The 24,926-nt window shown below is 45.2% G+C and overlaps 1 protein-coding gene across 1 annotated transcript in view; it reads right to left on the reverse strand.

The window, feature by feature from the left end:
* COLGALT2 (collagen beta(1-O)galactosyltransferase 2) overlaps positions 1-20,286 on the reverse strand; it is a 56,297-nt gene extending 36,011 nt beyond the window's left edge. Inside the window, exon 1 of the mRNA XM_074877105.1 lies at positions 20,029-20,286. The gene's annotated coding sequence lies outside the window, so the exon portion shown is untranslated. The remainder of the gene's footprint in view (positions 1-20,028) is intronic.
* Between the last annotated feature and the right edge of the window lie 4,640 nt (positions 20,287-24,926).

The following is a 24,926-nucleotide window of genomic DNA, read 5'->3' on the forward strand; positions in this document are numbered from 1 at the left end:
GCTCCAACTGGTTAACTACTGTCTCCAAATGACAAAACAGCAAATGGCTACAGAGTTTTCATCTCTGCATTAGAGAAGAGATTTACCCAACCAGCAAGGTAATCGTAGGCGGGGAAGGTTTGGCAGTCAGGTTGTCTCTTCAGCTATTGCTCAGTACCCACATGTGGATAAGCCTACATCCTACATCATACTGCACTCACATCACTCACTTTAGGGCCCTACTCATGTCCATTAATTCAGTCTCTGTTTCCAAGCACTTCAGGGACTCCAGGAAGCTCGGAGTCCTTGCCACATCACATCTTCACTGCACTGTTAAGCTAAGTTTGACATTTGGGGCCTGACTCTCCCTCTGTGTCCATCTTCCAAACAGTTAGCAGACCTTCCTCTTCTTCCTGCACTAAACTTGGTTTCCACCACCACCCAACCATGCAGAGGTTATACAAGGGGCCAGCCAGGCATACAACTGGGATACAGTTTGTTCCACTAACACTCCACGAAGTGGCACAGCCAAAGACTAAAGCACCGTAGTTAATCAGGGTCAGGAATAAAAGATTTTTGCCTCCTCAGGGATTATCAGTCTCAGAGAGCACCCTTGGAAAGGAACACAGTCAGAAACATGTAAGTCATTTAACTGCCTATATTGTGGGATCAAGAAATCAGCAATAAAAAAAAGCAAAGCCAAATTGTTAATGCTGGAGATACAACCAGCCCTTCCCTCCCAGAATAAGCAACCCCCCTAAGAGTTTAATAGCCCAACCAGTGCATAATCCCTGTGAATTTACAAGGTGAAGTTAATCATATGCAGCATCTAATAACATCAGACTGTGCATTTCTCTTGATCTACTCCAAATTCATAGCAAACAAACACAGATTCATTATTCTCTCACTGGCACTGGTTTCACTTGGCATAAAGGAAGTTTATGTCAAATTTTGCTTTCACCGACATTAAGCTAAAGCTTAGTCATCAGCAAGTTGTTTTAGAGTTAGACGTTTTGAAGCCAGCATGGAACTTGAGACTTCATAATTTTGGCCTAACATTTCTCAAGTAGCCAGTTACACTGGAAAATGGATGTTCTCCGAATTGCACGGAATGGTAGTGCTTCAAAATAAATGGATTATGTCATATTTGCTGGCAAATTACTGAGGATGTTTTATACACAATTAAGTAAGAGATTAGAAAAACAACCACTGCAGCCAAGCAGGGGGAAAAAAAATAAAATAAAATAAAAAAATCAACCTTACATATGAAGTAGAGAGTTTTCCTAGATGTCATCTGTCATTTTGTCTATCACATTTCAGATGAAGAGACAGCTGAAAAGGTGAAAACACCTCATATGCTGAGAGGGTTCTGAATATGGGGGGGGGGGGAACAAACACTTCGCTAGCATGAAATAGTCAATTTATCAACTGAAGTTTTCTGAATTTCTACCAGAGACAGATTTCACAGTGTTCTCACTTTGAGTGGCTACGTGTGCTCATCTTCAGCGTACCTCTGGGAACTAGGCAATATGAATCGGACAGGTTAGAGGGCATGCCCCGAGGCCCCTGAAATCCACGGCAAAGGTCTCAGCCTCCCCCAGCGCTGCACTGAGGCAGCGTTATAGCTTCATTTTGCAGAGAGGGAAATAAAAGCCAAGAGATTAATGGATTTGCACAAGTCACAAAAAGGAGTGGGTGTCAGGGCTGGGAATGATAAAACAAGCTTACACTCCTTCCAAAATATACACTGAAATAAACTACAGATATTCAGCTTTTGTAGAGCAGTTTACTTAACACATTCACAGAGTATTTGTCAGACTAGTGGTAAATTTGTGGCCATGGCAATCTCAAGGACAACTTTTCCTCAGTGTTGCTTTGAAGAAGCTCACAAGCTCAAAGGCAGTCTCTCTTTCTGTCCAGGTATTGTGCCTTCATCACTGACAAGCCCTGGGTTTTTGGAGATGTGGTTTATTTTTTAAAGCAGAAAAGCACTCATACTATAGAAGAAACCAAACCAAACAAACCAAAGACCAAAACACCTCCGGGATTAGAAAGACTTTGCACACACTTGTAAGAAACAAGTGGATGAAACCTACTCAGGAGCCCAGGCTCAGACTCCAGCCTCCACAGTGTTAAACATGACTTAATACTGTTGTAGCATCGCAAAACTAGGCCCAAATCTGTCAAGTTCCTTGCTCAACAGACCTCTTCCTTTGATGACCTGGTGGTCTGCCCCCAGCCCCAGCCTTGCAGGCAGAAGGGGTGCGGATAACAGAGGGCTGTGATTCCCAGCCGGTTTATTAACTTTCATCTTTTTGTACTTTGAAAGGCGTGCTTCTAAGCAAGCTGTCAAACCAAGCTGCCAAACCTCTGTTTTTCCTGACTAACTCAGCACTCGGGTGGCAAAAAAAACATTTTTCTGTCATCTCATACAGACAACCGCACAGAATAACACAGTCCTCTGAACTAACACTACACCATCAACAATCTCATCACTTAACAGAGCTGTGTGTAAACAAAGTATTTCTACTTTTAAATACCAAATACTTGGGGCTGGCTGAAATGTCTGAATCTGAATCTCTTTCATTGGTGATCTCATGTTTTACTCACAGATACAGGAATCCACAAGGCTTCTCCTTCGGAGGGAAGCACGGGCATATATGTGCGGGACACATGGCTACTGTTCGGTGAACACATGTGACACTACAGATGTCAGAAGACATTTTCTCTTGGAAAAGACTCAAACTGATGGAAAACTGGTGCTATGCTGATGGCTGACTTAACTCTAAAGAGAAGAGAAAGAAAAACAGTGTGTTCTCAACATTTCTCTAATCTTGTAAACTAGTATCTCTGCAGCCTCCTGTAAGTAATGCTGTGTATTTTCCATTCCCAGCTGAGGAAAAGGGATCACAGAAACACAGTAACATTTAAACAAAATATGGGATTGTTTCTATTACAGTACACATCGCGGTTCTCACTTGGGCTGGCCTGTCCTCTCTGTGAGGGTTTCAGGAAGCATCACTGGAGAGGTGCAAATTTCAGGGAGAGCCCAGCACTGAAGTGTGGTAATTGCATGTGGAGAAGAAAGCAAATGAGCAATTCTTTGTAACTAACTAAGGTTTAATGCTGACCACAAACACACAGTTTGAGGACAGTTAATTTTTTCCCCTTCATGTCCTGGATGTGAATAAAGAGAGGAAATGGGCACTTACTTAACCTTAGTAGCCACTTCCCTGTAAGCTGACTGGGTAATTGGAAGCCCCATAAAATAGATGTACGCCTTTATTTTGCAGAGCTGGTTCCTAACTATGCCATTTCCAATGGGAAAAGTCACAGCTTAGATATACCCATTGCCAGTGGATGAAGCGCACAAGATAAAGTGCGTTCTAACCTCAGAGGGGAGACTCCCACACACATCTGCAGGCATTCGACTCGACTGTCCCAGGAGGGCCATGCTCTGACCCAAACAGCCCTTGCACACATCCCTGTCCTGCAGCGTTCCCGTGCCTGGACATATGAGCTCCCAGGGTCTTTGAGGCAATTTCAAAGGCTGAAAAACTGGATTTTTTGAATACTCGATAAACCCATCACGAGGCATTGCTGTGGTAGGGATGAAGAAGCAGAGAAGAAAGTGACAGTCCAGCTTCAGCGAACCCACAGTCCCTCAGCTGAGCATGCTGGAAACATCCCTCTGTCAGCGAGAAACACCGTCCTAACCATGATCCCAGTACTACAATGGGGATTAGTAGATAACATGCAACAATTGGTTTACATACTACAAAATATGTATCCACTTCACATAAAATAACATTGGTTGTCTTTGGAGACTTTGGGTTTTACATAGAGATGTGATGTATAAGGAGACAAATGGAAACCTAATTGCTTATTTTAATTTATTTGCTGAAGCTATTAAGTTTCTTAGAAGTTATGTTCAAAGGTGTCCAATAGATCATTTAATCTGACCTACCACATATCACAGGCAAAGCATCACTTAACGTCTCCATAAATAAGTCAAAGATTTTAGCCTCATCTGCTTGGCACTCAAAAAAACACCCCACTTTCTTTTTTTTTCTGGTTTTCATCTGAAACTGTCTCAGGCCCTTTTTCTGAAGCCTTTCAAACAATCCGTCAGGAGTTTCATTTGAAATCCATACAACAGCAGCAACTGATGTGCAAGATCAGCTGCAAACAGCCGAGGTGTTGTACAAGTAACTGGCCACTAGAGGGATTTCTTAAATGAAATAAAGCTAATCAGTTAATTTCCTCATGGAAAAACTGAGAGACTAGTTCTGTCTCATTTGAGAAATCATTCTGCTCTCTCTTAGACATCTGCCTGTTTCTCAGGGGCTGCCTGGGAGAACTGACAGAGCAGGTAACGGCGGGTGTCTGAGCTCGCAGGGCCGCTGGGGATGTTTCCAGTCAGCACCCCGCTTCTCAGGCTCCAAACCTAACCCCCCGAGACAGGTAGCAGACACCTTACAAACCACTTCAGCATCAACTGTTTCTGCCCTGGAACAGCTGGATAGGACTTCTGTTTTAAAGTGTTTCATTAGCCTATTCAGATCATGTAACCTGATACAAGATCTAACAAGGTGAAATCTCAAGTTTCTTTGGCTCCGTACTTGGTTTCTCCCAAGTATATTCTTAACGTCTACGCCAGAGCCAGCACAGCTTTATAGCTCCATCTGCGCTGTCGGTTCAAGGGACCTGGAAGAAACACACCTTTGTCGGTTCAATAGATCTGGAAGAAACACATCCTCCAGAGCAGAAAAGGCTGGAGTTTTGGTCCAGCTATGTGCCCAAACTGTTATAACCAGATGTTTTTCTTTATCTGTGGGCTGTCCTAAAAGCGTATGTGTAGTAACCAACTTGGCCACACGCTCTGCGGCAGCAACAGGAGCTGGTCAGATTTGTCAGGCGGGTGATTACTGCTGTTAGACGTAATATGCAATTGCTTTTCCTTAGAGAGCTCACTCTATTGGAGAGGGAAAAATAACCGAGAGAGATTTTGAACCATGTTTCTCCTCAGCACGTCTTCTCTGCGGTACACTAAATTTATGCTTGTTATCATTTGGGATATCATCTTTATCATTGTGTTATCATTTTTGCTCCGCAGTGGTTGGGCAGTCTGCATTCAAATAAGGATGCAGTCTGTAATCCCAGTGCAGCAACAAATGATGCACCTTGCAGCAGACAACATAGCAAACCTGAAGGCGTCTGAAGCTCTCCACAGGTAGCAGCATCAGCCAACACCATTGACCTGGCTTTGCGACTTGTTGAGCACAGAAAATAAATTACTGCATTCCTTAGCCCTAGTCTAGCTCTGGACATGTATTTCTCCCCTCTTAAATTTGCATCATGTATATAAAGACAGGCTGGTCCAAAAAGACAGATGTGGTGTTTCTAGTCAAAGCCACTGGAAACATCACTGATAGCAGTTTGATTCTTGTTCTGTAAAACAGAGCTTCCTTCAAGGCTCAGGTATTAGGCAAAAACTCCTGGCAACAGCCATAGTTTGTATGAAGTCAGAGCAGAGTTTTGCCAGCAGACAGCTATGAGCTCACTAGTCTGAAATAATAACTCATTGACAAGATTTTTTGTGGAAGCAACAAATAACTTGTTTGTGTGAGAAATAAAGGGAGGGGGGGGGGGAAGTGAACGTATGCTAGGAGTGATAAAACATGTATCACAAGCCCGCTCCATGACTTAACGATGATCATTGGCAATCCTGCTTTAAGTAAAAAAACCCCAAAATTTAAAAAAATCATAAATTAAGAGAAGGTATTTAGCAGCAGTGACATTTTCATATTCCAGTCACACACACTGAACTTATTTTAGGTTAGTGTTTTGAAAAATGAGTGCAACCGAAGTCTCTGACAGCCAGAGCTGGAGGAAAAAAATATTTGAAGAGGCAAAAGACCCAAAAGCAATTATTATTCTCTGCTAACCTATTTAGAAGAGTCTGGATAGGCTCCTCCAGAAGCTTGGAGCCAGTCATCTCAGAGACAACTGAACGGAAACTCCATCCAGAACTTCCTAACGAAGAAGCATGTATCATTTGGAGCAAACACCAGCAGCATCCAGAAACTGATTTATGTGAGTGAGTGAAGTAAATCTAATGGCATAAGAGTAGGAAAAATGAGCATAGTGTGGTCTACTCTTGTTCCCTGCTTGGTTACAAGAACTGGTTATGCTGGTGCTTCTTCCCGCAGTCCAAGGAAATTTCAAGCCTTTTACTTTGTGAAGTGAACGTCAGACCTAAGCCCTTACCAACGCTGGCCTCTTCCTCATCTTGTCAGCTCTACAGGACACTTTGGGGTCTGGAACCTTTGCACTTTCCATCCTTGCCCCTAAACCAGATACAAACAGTGCACATGGGAACAGCACAAAAGAGCATGCAGCACTTGGCTCCTATCAGCAACAGGCCTCTTTCTAAACCTCCAGGGCCTGAAAAATCTGCTCATATCTCAGTTTGCAGCAGCCTGAAACTCCCAAAACCTAACCCTGACCTAAGCTGTTCCATCCAGCAAAAGAGAACAGAAGGAATTCACCTCTACCAACATCGCACCTCCATCTGAGGGCACTGAAGAAGACAGAACCAAGTCAAACTATAGAAGCTATAGAGTTCCAGGCATTCATTCTAGTAAAAGTATTAACCAGAAACTCCATACATACACTAACAGAGAATAAAATACCATGCACTTAAGTCAACACCAACCTTCTTCCAAACTCTGCTGGCCACACAGAATACAGCAACAAATTCAGATTTCCAAATCTCACTCCTAATCGCAATCCCCTAAAATACCCCAGTTCAATCCCGGGGGATCACTCTGTAACAGAAGATCATAATACACACCCTCCACTGTTATAAGCCTCTTTTCTCCATAAGTGGAGTTCTCAAAGTTTTCCACTCCCAAAACATAAATTAATTCAAACCCTCACATAGTAAGGGATCATTTCCATAACAAAAGAGATTATCAGGCGTTGGCCCCCACTGACACCACTCCTTCTCCTGACTTTTTAAGCCTGTACAACCCATCAGTAAAACAGGTACTTGAATATTTAGATTTCAAAACCTAAAAGTTAACCTCCAAGCTATTCCAGCTGTGGTACACAGAGGTCCCTTGTATACATCACAACAGAATACGCTGCTGCCCACTGACACCAACCCTCTTCCATCTCCTATGGCTGGATATTAGGAAGTATTTCTTTGCAGAAGGGGTTGTTGGGCGTTGGAATGGGCTGCCCAGGGCAGGGGGGGAGTCCCCATCCCTGGAGGGGTTGAAGAGTCGGGTTGACCCAGCGCTGAGGGATCTGGTGGAGTTGGGAACGGTCAGGGTGAGGTTCATGGTTGGGCTGGAGGAGCTTCAAGGGCTTTTCCGACTTGGATGATTCTGTGATTCTGTGGTTTTACAGGATCTGCAATTGCCTCAAACACTAGCCTCAGTTATAACTAGCAGACCCATTCAAAAAAAAACCACACAGCACTGACAAATGCAGAACTAAAATAAGTAGAAAGGCTATTGCTCACAAAATCCAGCAGCAAGACAGGACTCTCGAACTAGGATTTGGTTGGAGTTTGCAATATAGGTATTCTAGACACAGAAACCCCCTCCAAACCATAAAAGAAGGGCATAAGGCCTTGGTCTCCCCTAGACAACAAACCTCCTAACTCTGCAGGAGCAGCAGAATCCAGCAGCGACCTGAGTGCCCAAATTGTTCCATTTCCTAGCCATAATCGGAAATAATGGATAAGCTGTACCATAAAGGAGAATATAAGGTGTTGGCCCTCCTGCTGACCACAGACTCCTCTCCAAGCCTGCAGGCCTCATTGAATTCAACAACTTTAAAACTCTACATTCTCCAATCGTATATCTAATCCCCCAACCTACTCATAACCCTACTTGCACACAGTAGAGCAATCTGTAAAGTAAAACAGAACATAAGGCATCATCCCCAAATGGCAACAGCCTCCTCCCTAAACAGAAGCACAGAAGAGAATTCTGTTTAGGGAGGAGGCTGTTGCCATTTGCCACGGGCCCAGCTCAGCACTCAACACTGCTTGGGAAGCGTTGGATTTCCAAACCCTAGTACCATCCCCGGTGCCAGCCCCAGGAGCACTTCTCACAGTAACAGAGAGCTCAAGCTCCTCACCCCCCACCCCGGTCAACAGAGATTTCTAGAGAAAAGCTGAACTTCGCCTCCTCTGTTTTTAGTGCCTTTTCAAGTTCTCTTTTTCTAAACCCTAACGCCAACCTTAATTTCAGTTATTCCTGCAGGAGGAATTCCCACAATAAAAGCAAACAGAATACATTGATTCAAAGCAACGTTTTCCCCAAACACTAACCTTACCATAACTGGTATCAGGGACTAATCCCTAAAGGATTAAGACTCCCAGCAAGGCAAACAGATTTCCAATCCTTTTTTCCTAAACCTTAAACCCACCCTACCTTTACAGATTAACCTTAATCATAGCCAGGGGATAAGTCTCTACAGAAAACTGAACACAAGGCATTGGCCCTTATGGACACCAGCGCATTTAGTTCCCACAGCTAGGACAGAACACAACAATAATACCAACCCTTTGCACTTTTTTGTCTCCTCAGACCCTAACTCAGATCATAATTCTAACCATAACCATGCCCAGGGAACCAAAACTACATTAAGAAGAAATGTATTTCTCTTGTGTTATGAGCAACAGCCCTTCTCATCTATCCCGAAGCCATTCAAAACTGCCTCCTCAAGGTTTTTTCTCCCAAATACCTACTGAAATCTCAGCTCTGATCCCTTCTCATCTCTGTGGTTGATCTAGACTGGTGTAACAAGCATGGCCCTTCAATTCGTCTTTCCCCAGACCGTAATCTTAACGAGGGGACAAACCCAACGCTAAACCAGAACATACAACACCGACTCTTTCCTAATCCTGCAGGCCCTACAAAATCTGAAAACAAAGGGGGTTACTTAAAACCCTAAACTTTATTCTTTACCAGTAACTGTAACCTTGATTCTAGTCAATGTCACAGAGTCACACAGGTTGAAAGGAGGTGTGTGTTATAGAAATAAAAACACCTCTCCTCTCACAGAAAGGAGTAAAACATCACTTGGGTCCCTGAGTGCAGTACTTCTGTTACATTCAGGACTCAGGGTCATCTGGGCAGTGTCACTGGTGCTCACATGGATGAGCAGCATAGCCAGAGAGCTGGACAAGCTTCAGCAATCTCCCTGCAACACCCTAGGACATCAAGTCAGGTTGGCAGACAGTTGCCCCCATCCTCCAGAGGAGATGGCTTCTGAGAACTATCACCCTCTTTTTCCTTCATGCAGACACTTGATGGAGCTTCAGCAGTCTCTGAGGGGACATCTTCCTCCTCACCTGTTCTCCAGGCCCTATACCTGTTCTGCAATTGCACAACCACAGACAAGGAGACTTCGCAGTGTTGCCAGAGTGCCAAGTTTCCAGCCTCTCCCTTCTTACGAGTCTTCATCCACCGCTCCTTCCAGAGTCTCTAGCTGTCCCTCCTTCCTTGTAACATGGGGTTCAGGGTCTTTGTTCTGGAGGGTCTCTGTGAAGACCCCGTTTTCCTCCCATTCACACAATGGCACGCCTCCTCCCACTGCTCTTTCACCCAGCTACCCAGCACCTGAAGAAGAGCACACCTCACGGCAAGGCCAACACCAATGTAATACTATATTTTTGATATAGCAATAATAAACAAAGGCTTGGTGAATCCAGTAATAAACTAGGCACTTCAATCCCCTTTTCCCAATCCTTACCAGCAATTCTAGCCAAGAATTAAGAAGAAATAAAATGCAGGCCATCAGTTCCTGAAGACACCAGAACTCTTTTTAATCCCTCAGTTTGCAGAAATAAGAAATAGCATTACTTTTGCTGTTTTCCAAAACAAAACCGTAAGTCTTTGCCCTAGTGGTAGAGTTCCTACGCAGACTTTTCATTTTCAATGTCTTTTTTTGTCAGGATTCTTGTTATTCTAGTGTAGTGACTTGCGCATGTAACTTCTGTGCTTTTCACTTAGCTTTAAATATTTTTGTCACTGTCTTTATGGGTTATGGTGTCCATTACAAATTCTGGTTAGACTACAGGAATGGACACTTCATTGAAGAAGAATTTTCAAGAGCAAAAACACACCCTCAGTAAACCTCAAGGGAACTTAATAGCATTAGTATGCACCCCAGCACTGACACTCCACTGAGTAGGAAATCTGCAGCTAGATCTCAGGATCGTGGGATTTCAAACCTAAGACAGCACCAAAAATAGGCACCCGAGGACATTACAAAAATCAGCACACCAGCCCTCCCTCCATCACTCCTCTCCATGGGCTGTGTCGCTGCTGCAGTATTTATTTATCTTCTCACACAGAGCTGCTGCTGAGAGACGTAACTACCCCAAAAAGTCACTTCCCTACTGGCAGGCAGCAAGATGAAGCGGCCAAGGTCCACACTCCAGCACGCATCAGGGAAACCAGCTAGCTCGCTGCAACAGGCTGAGGCAGTGCAGCCAAGGTCAAGGCTATGCACCTGCTCTCCTCTCTGCAGCAAACGTTAAACCAGAGACTCCTCTCCAATGAGCTTTTAATCTTAAACGCATCGGTTTACATTTTTGATGCAAAGATGACATCTCATCCCTGCATCCCCACATAAACTGGTAAGTGCTGATGATTAAAGGAGAGAGAAGAGTCTTGCTGCAAAGCTTTATAGGCCACGTTCCTCTTCGCCTCCTAGACATAAACTACTGAAACAGAAAAGGTTTCTCGTAGCTTCTCCTGGTTGTTTAAAGTTCACACTTCCTAGTTAACCTCCTTCTAGGACTTGCCACAAGATGGCTTTTGACTGTCCAATGACACAGTGTGCACAGTAGTCTGACTATGGGAACTTGCTTAAATTCACTTGGCTGAAGTCTGGTGTGGAATAATTCATGGATTCAAACCAATAAACGGAAGCAAAAAAAAAAAAAAAAAAAAAAATCAAAGCATTTGCATTTGTCAGAGTTTAACATTTAACTTCCATGTCACAATTAGCAGTTCAAAGTATGAATGCTGGGAAACAGCCTTTTCCTCCAATTTTTCTAAGTACCTTGTAAGGACAAGAATGATTGAAAATACTGAGGAAATAACTCAAACTACAGCCTTAAATTCCTATTCTACCCCCAAAGGTACAATGCAGTATCCATTTTAAAAGCAGCTGTTGAACAAGTAGCGAGAACAAGATTCTGATCTGCTAAGGGAAGAGATAACCACCTACTATCTGCTTTGGGATATAAGCTAACACTTCACAGTTAATGCAACCTAGTTTTTGCCACTGGGCAAAATTCAAACCAGACTGCAGCCACGCATAACCTTTCCTCTGCAGAGGGATCAAAGACTGAAAATAAGCAAGCAATCCTTTTAGACTCAAAGGAAACCTGTACTCTATCTGGGGAAAAAACAAACGAAACAAAACATAAATAAGTCATATTTTTCCTACTTACAGAAAAAAAATCTTTTTAAAAAAAATTTAAAAAAATAAAAATCAATCCCTATTGGAGCTGAAACTTTCCAAATATGAAAGAGCTTATATAAGCCCTACCGTGGCACTGTAGTTTACATGGACTCCCACCATCTTCTGCTTCAGCAAGATTTTTAGATCCTCAGGAACCCAAGGGCTTGCAGGGGGAACACCCTCAAATTTAATGCATTTTCTGGTTCAGCTCAAGATCTGCTTATGTTCAGAAGAGGTATGTTATTCCTGTCAGTGCATACCGGCAGAATGAAAGGGCAACAGTTAGAAACCTGTTCACTTCCATGTATCACAACCTCATGGGCATCAGGGATAACACTGAAGCTGACATCTCCAGCCGTGCCAGTGTTCTAAGAGCCCCTGGAAAAGAAGCAAGGACAGACTTAAGCGAAAACATATCCCCATCCCAAAACATCATAAGCTTTCATGCTGTTTTACCTGACAGTATAGTTATATCTTAGTAAGTGGGGAAGACATATTGACTATGTAAATAATTGGTCTGAACGAAAGCAGAAGATATACCAGCCTTCACTCCTGAGTAAGGAGATCTTATTTCCCAGCATGTCTTATAGCTATCTTGAATAGGCGATCACCTCTCCCACAGAAACATAAGAAATACTGCATGCCCATAATTCCACTCCTCTGCAGTGAAACTCCTTATCCGCTCTCTGGTACAAAATTAAGCCATTTATTTAGCAGTGCCACATCTGTCAAGAAGAGGATCAACATGTTCCATTACAAAACATTACCACAGCAAAAACAGTTCTCAGAAAACGTTGGTGACTAAACTTCATTTGTAAGCATACACCAGTTCCACAGTCAGCTGGCAAAAGTTCAAAATCACCACATATTTATTAGGTCCTCTGTTAACCTTCCAGCAAGAAAACCAGAGTCATTCTACAGTACCAAAAGTACACTGGTCCAAGGACACCAGATACAGGTATATAGACAGATATGCACACATATGTGCACACACACCCCCAAACTCAATCATTTCTATATTTAACAACTGGATTCAGGCACTGAATGAAGTAAATCATGCAGTTCCATTTAAAAAAAAAAAAAAAAAAGTCCTTTTTTCTTTATTGATGAGCCTGTTAGCAGTGCCACATGCTTGTCTGGAGGAGCTGGGCATTTTGGCAGAAAATGGCCAAAAATCCACCTTGGAGAAACCACTAACAAATTTTCTATTCCTATGTTTCTTTAGCCTGAAATTTTGATGCATGTGGGCCCCATTTAGCTGTAATCCACCCTTGGCAATGAGCATCATCAACATACACTATGCTTTACTAAAATAAAGGAAATGAGATGCACATAAATATATTGAAATAATATTAAGTCTGAGACATCATCCCACAGGAAGGAAATTCCAGGTTCTGACAGACAGCACCCTGCATTGTCTCTGTCCTCTCTCTACCCATATGGTCTTCCAGGGAGTGTCCCTCACCGCAGGACCAAAGACCGACACGAGCGCTGGCGATGGGCAGCTCCCAGTGTTCTGCACACCATGTGTATCACGGATCTATTTTTAGAGAATCCCGACTTGGTATGTGAAGACTTTCAGTCCCAGCAGACTCAGATAAATAACTGCAGGTGTTGTGATACTTTACATAACAGATCAAGAATGCCCTCAATCTGTGGCTCAGCGTACATCCTGACAGACAACAGGGCTAGCTGCCCTGCTATCCCCTCTCTGGTCCCTCAAGCAAACACTCCCTGTTTTCTTCTCCTAAGGCAGGCCCATGCCATACCTCCCCAGAACCAGCCATGCTCCAGCTGTGCTCAGGCACCTGGGGTCTCTTCTTCAGGAGCCTCACTAGCAGCCACCAGGCAGCTTTCGGAAAAGGTGGCAAGCTGCATTTAGCAGAAAGAACGTGCAAAATGGAAAGGGGGAGCGGAAGCATTTGGAACAGCAGTCCTCATGCAAGTTTGTCTTCATCCCAAAGGTCTGCCACCCTGCTAGGCTCACCCTCAGCTGGTACAAATTTCCAAGACACACCTTGCCAGTGACTATCTTGCCTGAAGAAGGTTGCTCAGAGACTGCGGAGTCACCATTCCTGGAGATGGTCAAAACTTGACCTAAAATATGCAGCCTGCTCCAGCTGAACCTGCTCTGAGCAGGGGTTGAGACTAGACAACCTTCAGACACATCTTCCAACCTTCACTGTTCTAGGATATCCATGCATTAGCCTCGGGACACTCTGAAGGGAAAAGGTTTTTGTCCTTGTAATAAAAGAACGACAGCAGGAATTGGACAGACTTCACCTGGAGCAGATCTAACTGATCCCTGCTTCCAGATTCACCCAAAGCTAAGAAGCTGAAATAGCTTGTATGCCAGAAACGTTCAAGTGAAATCGCCATTTTTTTAAAGGACAAATTAACTCCAGCACTTTACAGCCAACATTGGTTGCAGCTGGTCCTTTGACACACTCCCCCAGCTGCCTCCCACGCCCCCCACGCTTGAACAAGCTTCAGAAGACATGACAGCACACAACCTTGACAGTCACCAGCCTTGACTGGATGAGGCATCCCAACCTCAGGCAACGGACAAGTCAGGGATGAAGCGGGATCCTGCCCTGGGCAGGAATGAACCCCTTGAGGTCTTTTCACCCCTACTTCACACATACTAAAAAAAAAATCTCCCTGACCTTTGAAAGCATCCAAAGGCTTATAATAAACAACAGCCTCTGATATTGAACTCTGTCCTGCTGTTTGATTGTGACAACATATTATTTTATTGGCATTTAGCCTCTAAACCCAACACCTGCATTACAATGCACCAGGTGGACAATTACACAAGCGACAGACAAATGGGTAACAGGATAGACGTGGTTGCCAAAAGATAGCAGCCAAAATAAATGGCTGCATTTTCAGAGATACATAGCATGCAGGATTCAGACCAAAAATCGAACACGCACAATGTATTATATTGACTAGTCACACAGAATTCCTACACATTTCAAGACCTCATTTTTATGGTATAATCCCCTCACCTCTGGAGGGCTACTTATTCATTTTATGAAAGCTCCCGGTATTCACATTCATGTCTAGTAGACCCTAGTACAAAGCGTGGGGCAAGAGGCTCTTTAATGACATCAAAAAGCCATCGGAATCTAGCAATTCGTGAGCACAGTAGGAGAAACAAAGAAACTACTGCTACCCAGCAAATGTTTCTCATCACACAGCTGATGCTTATCATTTCTCTGCAGAACTGCAAAGTTTCTAGCTGAAGAGCAGTTTAAGTCTTGCCATGCAGACCTCAGTGAGGCACAGCAGTAATGTTCAACTTCCCTTCAAATGCTTCTGCTGAACAATTTCATGATGTCATTTGCTTAAGTTTGCCAAGACTTAGATGAGGGAGACAGACCCAAAGGACAAAAAAAAAAAAAGTTATTGTGGATATTGGGATGGGATCACTGCTTTAGCCTTCTCTGGTTTTCCATTCCTTACGTAAATTTACCACGCTCTAGTGTAAAAGTGACCTCAGTAAGAAAGAATCATCAAGAAATATCAGTTTCTTGATGTCATGTGACACAGTTATGAATAGTATCTCTGGTCTTAATAAATTCAAGAATCTTGCGTAGGCTACTTAACATTTCTTCCCCCATTTCTCCAGCTAGAAAATGGAAATATTTTACTCCCATTCTTTCTTTTGATGTAGTTATCTGAATACAAGTTCACTGGAAGAAAGACTATGCTGCATCTTGCACAACAGGATCGTCACCTTAATCATAACTCCAAGGCTGTGCAAGTTCACAGAATCTCAGAATCATCTAGGTTGGAAAGGACCTTGAAGGTCATCCAGTCCAACCGTTAACCCAGCACTGACAGATCCCAACTACACCAGATCCCTAAGTGCTATGTCAACTTTACTCTTAAACACCTCCAGGGATGGGGACTCCACCACCTCCCTGGGCAGCCCAGAAAAAAGTTCCATCTCACTTTTAGCCCCACTTAGTCTACCACTGTTATCAAAGCTATATAATAAATAAATTTAAAGTATCCACCAACATGAATGGGAAATTAAATCCCACAAGTTTAAATGACAAGCCAAGTGAAAAGTCAATTTAATTTCTAAAACTTAAGTTGTTGTTATGTGGAAGTGACAGCACAGGTGAGCAAATTTTAAGTAGATGCAAAACACCAGTGGGCAGAAGCAACAGAGACAAAGCCAGCAGACTGGAACTTCAGCATTCCTAAGTGATTAATACTGACCATGAAGATTAAAGTGACCTCGTTGCACAAATGGAAACGCAGACAGAAAATACCGTGCATTTGAAAGCCAACACTTCCCAGTGACTAATAACACCCATTAAAGTTTCAAATGATCCCTGCATCCTACCGGAAATTGTCTTCTATGTAGAATTTTTTACATTTGAAAAGTAAACCGTTGAAGAATAAGAGAACGCTCAGATCATCAGCTAGTTCTACACTAATAGCATATAATTATGAAAGTTAAGTATTATACTGATCTCATCAGCTTTTATTTTCAGCTAGAACTAGTTCTTTTAAGTTGAAACCATTCACTCACCAGAGCCAGTGTTACAGTATATCCACTGATCTCTCATCTGGGATTTATTCCAGCTTTCCACCAATCTCACCTATCGTTCATGTTATCATTTCTGAAATATAAGCATACTCCAATCTGCAAAGCAGGCACAGATTTTCCAGCACAGAAGAACGTAATTATTGCTTCCAAGCACCAACTCATTTATGCAGGCACTTAATCCCCAGGTTAGTAAAAGATGAGAGAGCAGATGGCCCATAACTATGAACTAGCAGGTATTTAAAGGTGAAATTACAGACAACTTTCTCTGCTATACTGTCACTTAATCCGAGGCTAAGGAAAACGTAAGCCAGTGTGATAAACTGCTGAATACACACGCTTTTACTTTGCCCACTACAGCCAAGATGAACCTGTCTGACAAACAATCATTCCTTACCTATAATTGAGTGGATCTCAAACAGAGGCAGCAATTGCTAACGTTCAGAATAAGAAAAACAACCTCAAACCACCCAAAAGAGTCTTGGGGCATGCTAACTACGTAACTTCTGGGCCATTTCCATCCAAGATAAAGAACATTTTTCTCTTCCTTTGCAGTTCTCCAACACCAACACAAACAATGCAGTAAGTCTTCATAATGTGCCCAAGTTGACTAACTCAGCTAGGCTGGGCTTGCAGCAGAGCGTCACTGATGCAGCCCCGAGGAAAGCTCAGCCCACCCCAGTAAACATGCCAAGCACAGCCACACAAGGAGCGTATTAGAAGAACACTCCCTAGCTAAAGAACAGATTGACTTAGGTCCAACAGCCATGTTTTCATTAGGCTTTCTACTGTTGCTGGGTACTAGCCTGTTTCTCAGAGTTACCTATTTTTGAGCCAAACACTGGCTAGGCTTTCCACAGGCACCTGAGGGGAGGGCTGTGACCTCTTCCTCCTTCGCAAGAAGGGACAACCATCATTTCCAGCACTACTCTCCCACAGCTACACAAGCACCAGCTTGACGAGCAGAGAGGGAAGCTGGGTTCTGCTGCCAAGGTGGGGAGTCTCTGCTGTTCCCACCTCAGTGGCCAGCACCAAAGGCTCACAGACTACCTATGGCCAAGTCTACCCCAGCAAGCTAAGCAGGGCCAGGACAAAGACCTGAACACTGTTTCACAAAATTTCCCATCATTAAGTCATTAGTACAATCCTGGGGTGGTCTGGCCTGTGCCCACCAGTACTCTCTGAGACAAGGATGGCTGGGGTTAATACAGGCCAGGGACCATCCCCAGGAGGCAGTTTGGATGCAGCTTCCTGACTCTTGGAGGGGGAAGGAAGAAAGGAAGGAAGCGTTTAGCTGAAGGGACGTGGGTCACAACATGCCAGTTGGCCTCAGACCAAATGGCCTGCTCGATTCATTAGTAACCAGCAAGTCCTTCTGAGGTTGCTCACAAGCACATCAACCAACGAAGTCAGAATTAAGACCAAAGGAAAGAAGGGAGTACGAGACTGTCCAGCATACATCTTTTTTCTCAGAATCAGGCTAATAAAGACTGAAATTGATACAGGCTACCAAAAGAAAATTCAGTGTCTGCTTCAAACTCATTCATTGTCTCTTAACTCATCTTTACTGTCACTCATAAAACTTCCACCCTAGAAATTTGTCTGAATTCTATTGAATTTAAGCCCTTAAGCAATACAGAGAGCATATGGGAGTTTAAGAGATGACAATTTTTTTAAATTTTCATTCTCAAGACCTACATTTGAGTGTTTTAGAATGCTGACTTACTCAAGAAAATTTTGACGAAGAATATAAGCGGCAATGAAGGAACGTAACTCTTTGACAACCTTCACACCAAGCTATCCCAGTAATGCAATGGCACAGGGACACAGGTAAACCCTGGAATTTATCTGGTGAAAGGATTCTGCCAGGGACAAAGTCTGAAATGCAAGACCCTTCCAGAAATGGCTTGTATTGTTTCACAAATACTGTTGGTGAGCTTCCTCTTAGTGCTTACTTGGCGTCCTGAATTTCCCTGGTTCTGAAAAAAACTCAAGTCTTATCAGGGAGCTGAAGAGGACTAAACCTCTCCAAGGAATCACTGTCACCTTACAGGTACTGCTCTCTCTCTGCGGCAACTCAGAGCATCTACAGAACTTCCTTTTCAGTTGCCACGACATTTTAGTCATTCTCATTTTATAAAGCTTGATGTTTTCAACAGCGGATTTTCCAGTCTAACCATGCTTTCTATCTGTGCACAATCCTCTTAAAAACTAAGTGATATGCTTATAAGAATCATAGCATATTTTAAGTTACCTTACACTGTTATTTCAAGAACAGTCACCACAAACACTTTCACACAATACTGCAGAAACCTTAAGTAAAGTAAGGATAATGCAAGCAAGGTACTGAAAAAGTTGTAGAGCCAACCAATGCTCTGCAGGACTTCAAAAAAAAAAAAAACCACCCCAGATTTACTCTGCACTTCTACAGCGAGAGGCATTTCAGGATCCACCCTGCTTCGGTGATCAGGTCCGCTCTTACAACTCCCACTGCGTTTTATAAACACCAAGCTTAGCTGAGTCACAGTCCATATGTAGGGCCTGATAGTATCTACTTTTACACCCATCTGCTAAGATGAAATCCAAACCAGCAAAATTCCTACTGATACAAATGGAAGCAGAGTCATGGACCTACACACAGGTGAGTCTGTCATTCACCCACTACCATACACCAGCTTGGAATTCCACAGCCACATTTGTGTGGCGCGTCACATTTGGGTTGATATCGCTGCTTTGTGGACCCTAAATTCAAAAAAAATTGGCAAAAAAGATCCATGTGCTGATTATACCAGCCACTGATTTTCCGCAAAGACCTGTAGAGTACTTGAGGACAAATAACATCCGTGTTCCTGGAGCACACACAGAGACCCCTAATGCTGCCTGCTTAGTGACACTTTAGTATCAGTGATGTGATCGGGGGGAGGGGTCCTCCCCACATCCCTTTATACAAAATAAAACTTTATTTACTTTTTAAGTTAACAGGAGTCTCCCCACTGACTTCAGTGAACTTTGGATCAGGCCCTATAGCACCATTACTTATTTTACACGATTACAACACTCAAAAATCAACCCAAATCACTCCAACCCAAAATCTGCTTTGGACCCTTCCCAGCAATTCCTATTCCTCCCAACATTCATGTCAGGTTGAGAGAGCAAGATTTTTTTTTTTTTTTCTTTTTACCCTTATAAATTAAGGCAGATTGACCAGTTCCTAAATTGGTCTAACTCCTCCACCCCGACACACATTTGATCGCCGCAGCTGCCCCATGCTGTGATTTCTGAGTACATCTTTGAATCCATCTTTCCGACTACAGCCTTACAACAATGCTCCTTTTCAATGTCCGTCAGCACCTACCCCAGCACGCCTGCTCTCCAGCCCTAGCACACCCCGACCCCTCTCCCCACAAAGCCCGGGTTTTACCGGCCGGGGAGCCAAACCCCCCGCTCCCCCCGGCTCCCCGCACCGAGCCACGCGTTCTCCGTGGCTGTGGATCTCGACAAACGCGAAGGCGGTGAATATTGCCAGGCTCCGAGCCAGCTTCGCTCGAAAAAACCCATCTCCCTGCCACACCGCCCGCCGCTGTGCCAAAGTCCCCTCCGCTGCCCCGGGTGCCGTGGGGCTTCCCCGAACACGCGGGTCGCGGGGCCGCCCCCCGGGGACACCCCTGGTCCCTCCTTCCCCAGCTCGACGCCGGCTCTTCGGCTCCCGAGGGTGGGAGCTGCGCCCTCGGGGTGCTGCTGCCGCGGCGGTGGGTCTCCCCCCGCGGAGTGGCCGGGCAGAGCCGCCCGAGCCCCGGTACCTGCGCGGGGTGCGGGGGGGGCGAGAAGCGGCGGCCGGAGAAGCGGAGACACCCCCTTCCCCGGGCACGGCCGCGCCGTCAGCCCCCCCCCACCTCCATCCCCTCTCCCCGCCGGGTACAAGCGGGGTGGAAACCGAGGGCTGGGGCAGCCGGGGTGCCCCGTATCGCCCCCCTCTCCCCGCCCCTTACCAGAGGGCGATCCTGCTCTTGGGGTAGTGCAGCCTCTCGATGCAGCCGAGGAGGTGGGGCAGCGTGTGCGCGGCGTTGCGGGCGATGATGGCCAGCAGCACGGTGGGCTTCTGCAGCGCCGACTCGGGCAGGGGCGGGGGCTCGGGGCTCGGCGGCGGCGGCGGCTCCGGGGGCTCCGGGGGCAGGCTGGCCCCGCAGCCGCCCAGCAGGAGGAGGAGGAGGAGGAGGAGGAGGAGGGGGGGAGCCCGGGGGGCGCGGGGCCCGGCGCACGCAGCCATGATGGGCGCCGGGAGCCGCGCCGGCAGTGCGGGGCGGCCGCTGCAGCGCCCGCCGCCGCGGGGACGGGGACGCGCCGGGGGGAGGAGGAGGAGGAGGTGGAGGAGGAGGAGCAGCGGCGCCGCCTGCCCGGCCCAGCGCCCCCAAAGCCGGCCTTCGTGGGCAGCGCGGCCGCCGCACCTCCTCCGGGCCCGCCCTCCCCCGGCAGGCTGCGGGCCAGGGGCGACCCCCCGCCGCTCGCCCCCGCCCCGGAGCGCGGGCGGGGTGACCCGCGTGGGAGCCGCTTACCCCCGGCGAGGCTCCGGTCAGCGCAGCCTGGACGCACCTGCGTCTTTCGTCCCGGGAAAAGTTACAAAACCTACATTTCTCCACCGCGTTTTGGGTTTGGAAGAGTCGTTTGGCAGCTCCCGTTGCAGCCTGCCCTCCAAGCGCTGCTGCGAACGCAAAGAGATCTCTTAGCTTGCTGCTTACGTGAACATCTCACCCTCATCCTTCCCGCCCGTTTTATATCAAAAAAAGTATTTCGCGGGCGCCCCCGGGACGGCAGCGCGGAGCAGCCTCACCCGCGGCAGCCACCGCACGCTGCGGAGGGATGCGCGGTGTCCCCGCTGGCACGGGGCTGGAAGATGAAGATAGTCTCTGTATTTCACCGACTCGCCCGCCACGGAAAATCTCCCTCTCCATGGACCGACGACAATTTAACAACAAAAACAAATAAAACGTGTTACAGCAATTAAAATTATTCGCTCGAGATCTTAAAAGGGGCATGGTAATCACAGCTCTCTTAGAAGTTAATAGGATTTGGGCATGTTAAACCCTTTTCAAGATGAAATCCCTAGTTACGGGCCCCATCACTGGGGGTAGGTAGTTCCTCCAGCGTGAACAGATCCACTTTAAGCAGGCAGCACTGTTGTCTGTGTGCCTGCGAGACTCGAACAGGAGGAAACTTTTAGCAACCGAACAGTTGTTTATTAATTATCCATAATCTCATTGTGAAGTGTTTGCAGCCCAGGTAGCATATATACATATAGAGAGAGAGTTCATGGCGGCGGTGTTGTTTGTTTATAGAATGTAAGTTATCACCCATACCAAATTCTGTTGTCTCAGTCTCCTGATCAGATGACTCCCAAAAAGCCAATACAAAAAGGAACATCCTAGAAAACAGTAAATTTCAGCAAAGAATCTCCAGAGATTGAGTCATCTGCACTAAAATTTGAGAATCTTCTGCAATTTGTGTCTTCCTGAACAATTAAAACAGATTCCTCCTGTTTGCCCTTCATGACACCTTTATAATTGTCCTTCTAGAATGATACATTAATGAGGCTTTTCTTTCATGGTTAGTTTGCCACATGTTGCTTTTATGCTTGGATTCATTAACCAAATGGAAGGAGCAGCTTTGTGGTCCGTATGAAGTGATTAGGGTTTTGCAGGAGCCAGCCGATGCCACATGCACATAACGCTGCTGTCGCCCACGGGACCACTCGCATTTGGAGGATGGGGACTAATGCTGCTGAATTACGTTTGACATGCAGGGCTGGCAGCCGGATTTTCCCATCCACTGGATGTAGGAGTCTGGGCCGCGCTGGGGGGAAGTTAGTGCAGGCAGAAGAATGCAAGGACGAAGACAAGGCCAGCAAAATAAGGCTGGCAAAAACACACGAGATAGGAGATAAGTGAGAAACACCTGTGGTCAGCAAAAGCACACAAGTCTGAGCAAAACAGGGTATGAGACAAGGGAGTTTTGGGCAAGTTTTGGGCTTTACGTGCTAATTGCAATTAACCAATGCAAATGCTTGTAGAGGCGCGTGAACAGTGCGTGCAGATAACCTGTAGCCTATTAGAAGATAGATGAGTGCGTGTACGGAACTTAGTAGAGTATAAATTTAACCAGGATTGGAAAAATAAAGATGGATGATCTGATCACCACATTGGTGTTGTGTCGCTCCTGTTCCCGCACGGAGAAATAAGGACCCCAGCTAATGGTGACCCCGACAACTGGATGTTCAAGCTGGGTCATAATCCTGTTTTTAGGAGGCTATGTGACAGCTTCAGGAGAAATACGCACCTCCGTAACTCCTCTCTGCCCATGCCTCCTCTGCGGATGCAGGTGCAGCAACAGTTTCCCCCCAGAAACCAAGGCAGACCGGGGAGGCAGAGGCTGCGAAGCCTCATCTGTGCCCTATGTGCAAAGCAAAGCGTAAAGGCGCGATCCAGTTACGTGTTATTGCAGTCAGCGCGTTTGTGGTAGGTTGAATGTGCTTTTCAGCCTGTGCAGCTCGCGATGTCTTCAGTGAAATCTAAAGTGGCTTCAGTTCTTTTCAGACTACCCCCTCCATTTTGTGAACAGCATCAGAACCATAATTGATTTGCTGGGGGCAAACGCAATGCCTCCAGCAGCATCCCATAAGCAGTAGTTTTCTCTTCAAAATGACTTTCCCCTCACTCACACAACTCACTTTGCTGGCTGCCTTACGCTGGCACACAAAAGAAAAAGTCTGTCTTTACCCTGGAGAGGGGTTGATGACTGAAACATGAGATGTTTCTTCAGCTTCATTTCTTACTCTCAGCCACACAGCACGGGTGAAAGTTTGAAAAGTTCAGGTCAACAGTTACCCTTTTACAATTCATGTCATTCTTGCATCTATAAATGCGTATATCTCTATGTGCATATACAAAGAAATCTGTATACATTTTTGACTTCTTTATTAGTTGCCAAAATGATATCCTGCATTTTTTTTAAAGCCAAGACCCGATGCTGCTGTGACAGGACAATTAACCACCCTGGGGTGAAATATTCTAGCTTTGAGGAAGAAACAGCTTTTTGCAGAGGTTAAGTCCCACAAAAATAAATTTAGGCCATTTGTTTCAGCCTCCTTTAAATATCCACACCAAACAAGAACAGTCCAGCTGTGGTTAACTGTCTCTGGCAGTGGCATACTCCCTCGGTTTGGCAGGTAACAAGTTCTCTCAGAGGCAGCTTTCTTCTAATTTAGACTTGTTTCCCATGCAGCAGAAAACAGAGGAACCATCCTTCTGATAAAGCATATAATATATACAGACCTACAAGAATCTACAGTCAACTCTGTTTCCTTTCATTTGCTTCTTCACCTCTGAGGATTCAAATCCATCCAATTCTTCTCCCAGCAGCCAGGTGAACCACTGTTGTCAACTCTTCCATGAAAGTCTCAGAGATTGAATTGGGTTTTTTTTATCCTTCCCCCCCCCCCCCCCCCCCCCCCCCCCATTAATTTTGTGCCCAGGGAATTGAAGTGCTGGCTAAAACAATGCTTTTTTAATCAGGCCAACCTCCTCAAAATTGCTTGAATAAGATTAGCCCCAATATGTTTTCGTGTGGCCACAAACCACACACCAATTTATGTACTCAATACATATAGATTAATTTTCATTGATGCTTTATTATATAATAATCATTGAGCCTATAAACAGGATGGGTTAAAGACAACACTGTTCATTTATCCCTAGGCCCTTCATCAAACGGATCATCTCAGGGTTACACTTGGTATTTCCTCAAATCTGTGTAGTTCTTCGGCAGTTTCCAATGTCAGCCAGATTTTTCTTGGTGTAGCATGATCAAGAACAAGCACAGCATGGAAGCGAGGGCTTTGCAATCTCTCATTTGATGTTACAGTATGCTCGGTACATCTGTTAAAAACAGCATGCAACTTTTTTTGTGTATGGACACCAGCCTGAAGCTATTCAAAATGCAGTAAGAGACAGGCCTGACTTCATTTAAGCCCATGTTTGAAATTATCAAAAGAGGTGCCAAGACAGATGGAGCTGGTAAGCCAGACCTGGGACAGTTTGCAATAGGCAAACCGTATTCGCACTGGAAGTCAAGAGGTATTTCTAAGTAAAGCAGTCCAAGATGCTTTTAATAATAATACCTTGAATCTAAATCTCTTAAGCAGTCTGTAAAAGCTTTGGACACCAGACATTAATAACATATTCTATGGAAACCTATATATGAAGCATTTCTGAAGTGCTCCCTGCCTCCCACAGAAAATATTCTAAACCCAAACAGGCTGAAATTTGTGCCTGGGTTATAAACCCTGCCTTGTTCCCCTAAAACTTCTCTTCTTTAAGCTCCCCATCCCTTTCGTGGCCTCCTCCTCCCTCCTGCTGGGTCTCCACAGCGGGCAGGGCAGCTTCTGGCCCCGGCTACCTGCTTGAGGTAGGCATTGGCAATCCCCAAGCCTCCTTGGGATTAGAAAAAGGGACTCGAGGGATGGCCTGAGATAACGATGCCACCTGGCTGATGCCCCTGCTAGCTGATGCCTGCAAGCAGTTGGTACCTGCAAGTTGAAGCCTGTAACAATTAGTGATAAGAAAAGCATTCCGTTATGTGGTTGTGTTGTACCTGGTTGTGTATACCTGGAAGTCTCAAAGGCGGGAATATTAAGAAATTCTTTTACCAAACAATGTTTAACTTTGTATTTAACAAGGCCTGAGTGATTACAATGTACAGAGAAAATATCCTAACCTTGAGAATAGACACATCCTGGCAGAAGTGTTCAAACAAGGGCGATGAGAAAGAACAACTTGGCCGGACAACAGAGTTGGGAAATGTCCAAAGGAGAAGAAATTGTCCTCAAAAGACTCGT

This window comes from Strix uralensis, chromosome 8, assembly GCF_047716275.1.
Source record: "Strix uralensis isolate ZFMK-TIS-50842 chromosome 8, bStrUra1, whole genome shotgun sequence".
In the NCBI taxonomy this organism is placed as follows: domain Eukaryota; kingdom Metazoa; phylum Chordata; class Aves; order Strigiformes; family Strigidae; genus Strix; species Strix uralensis.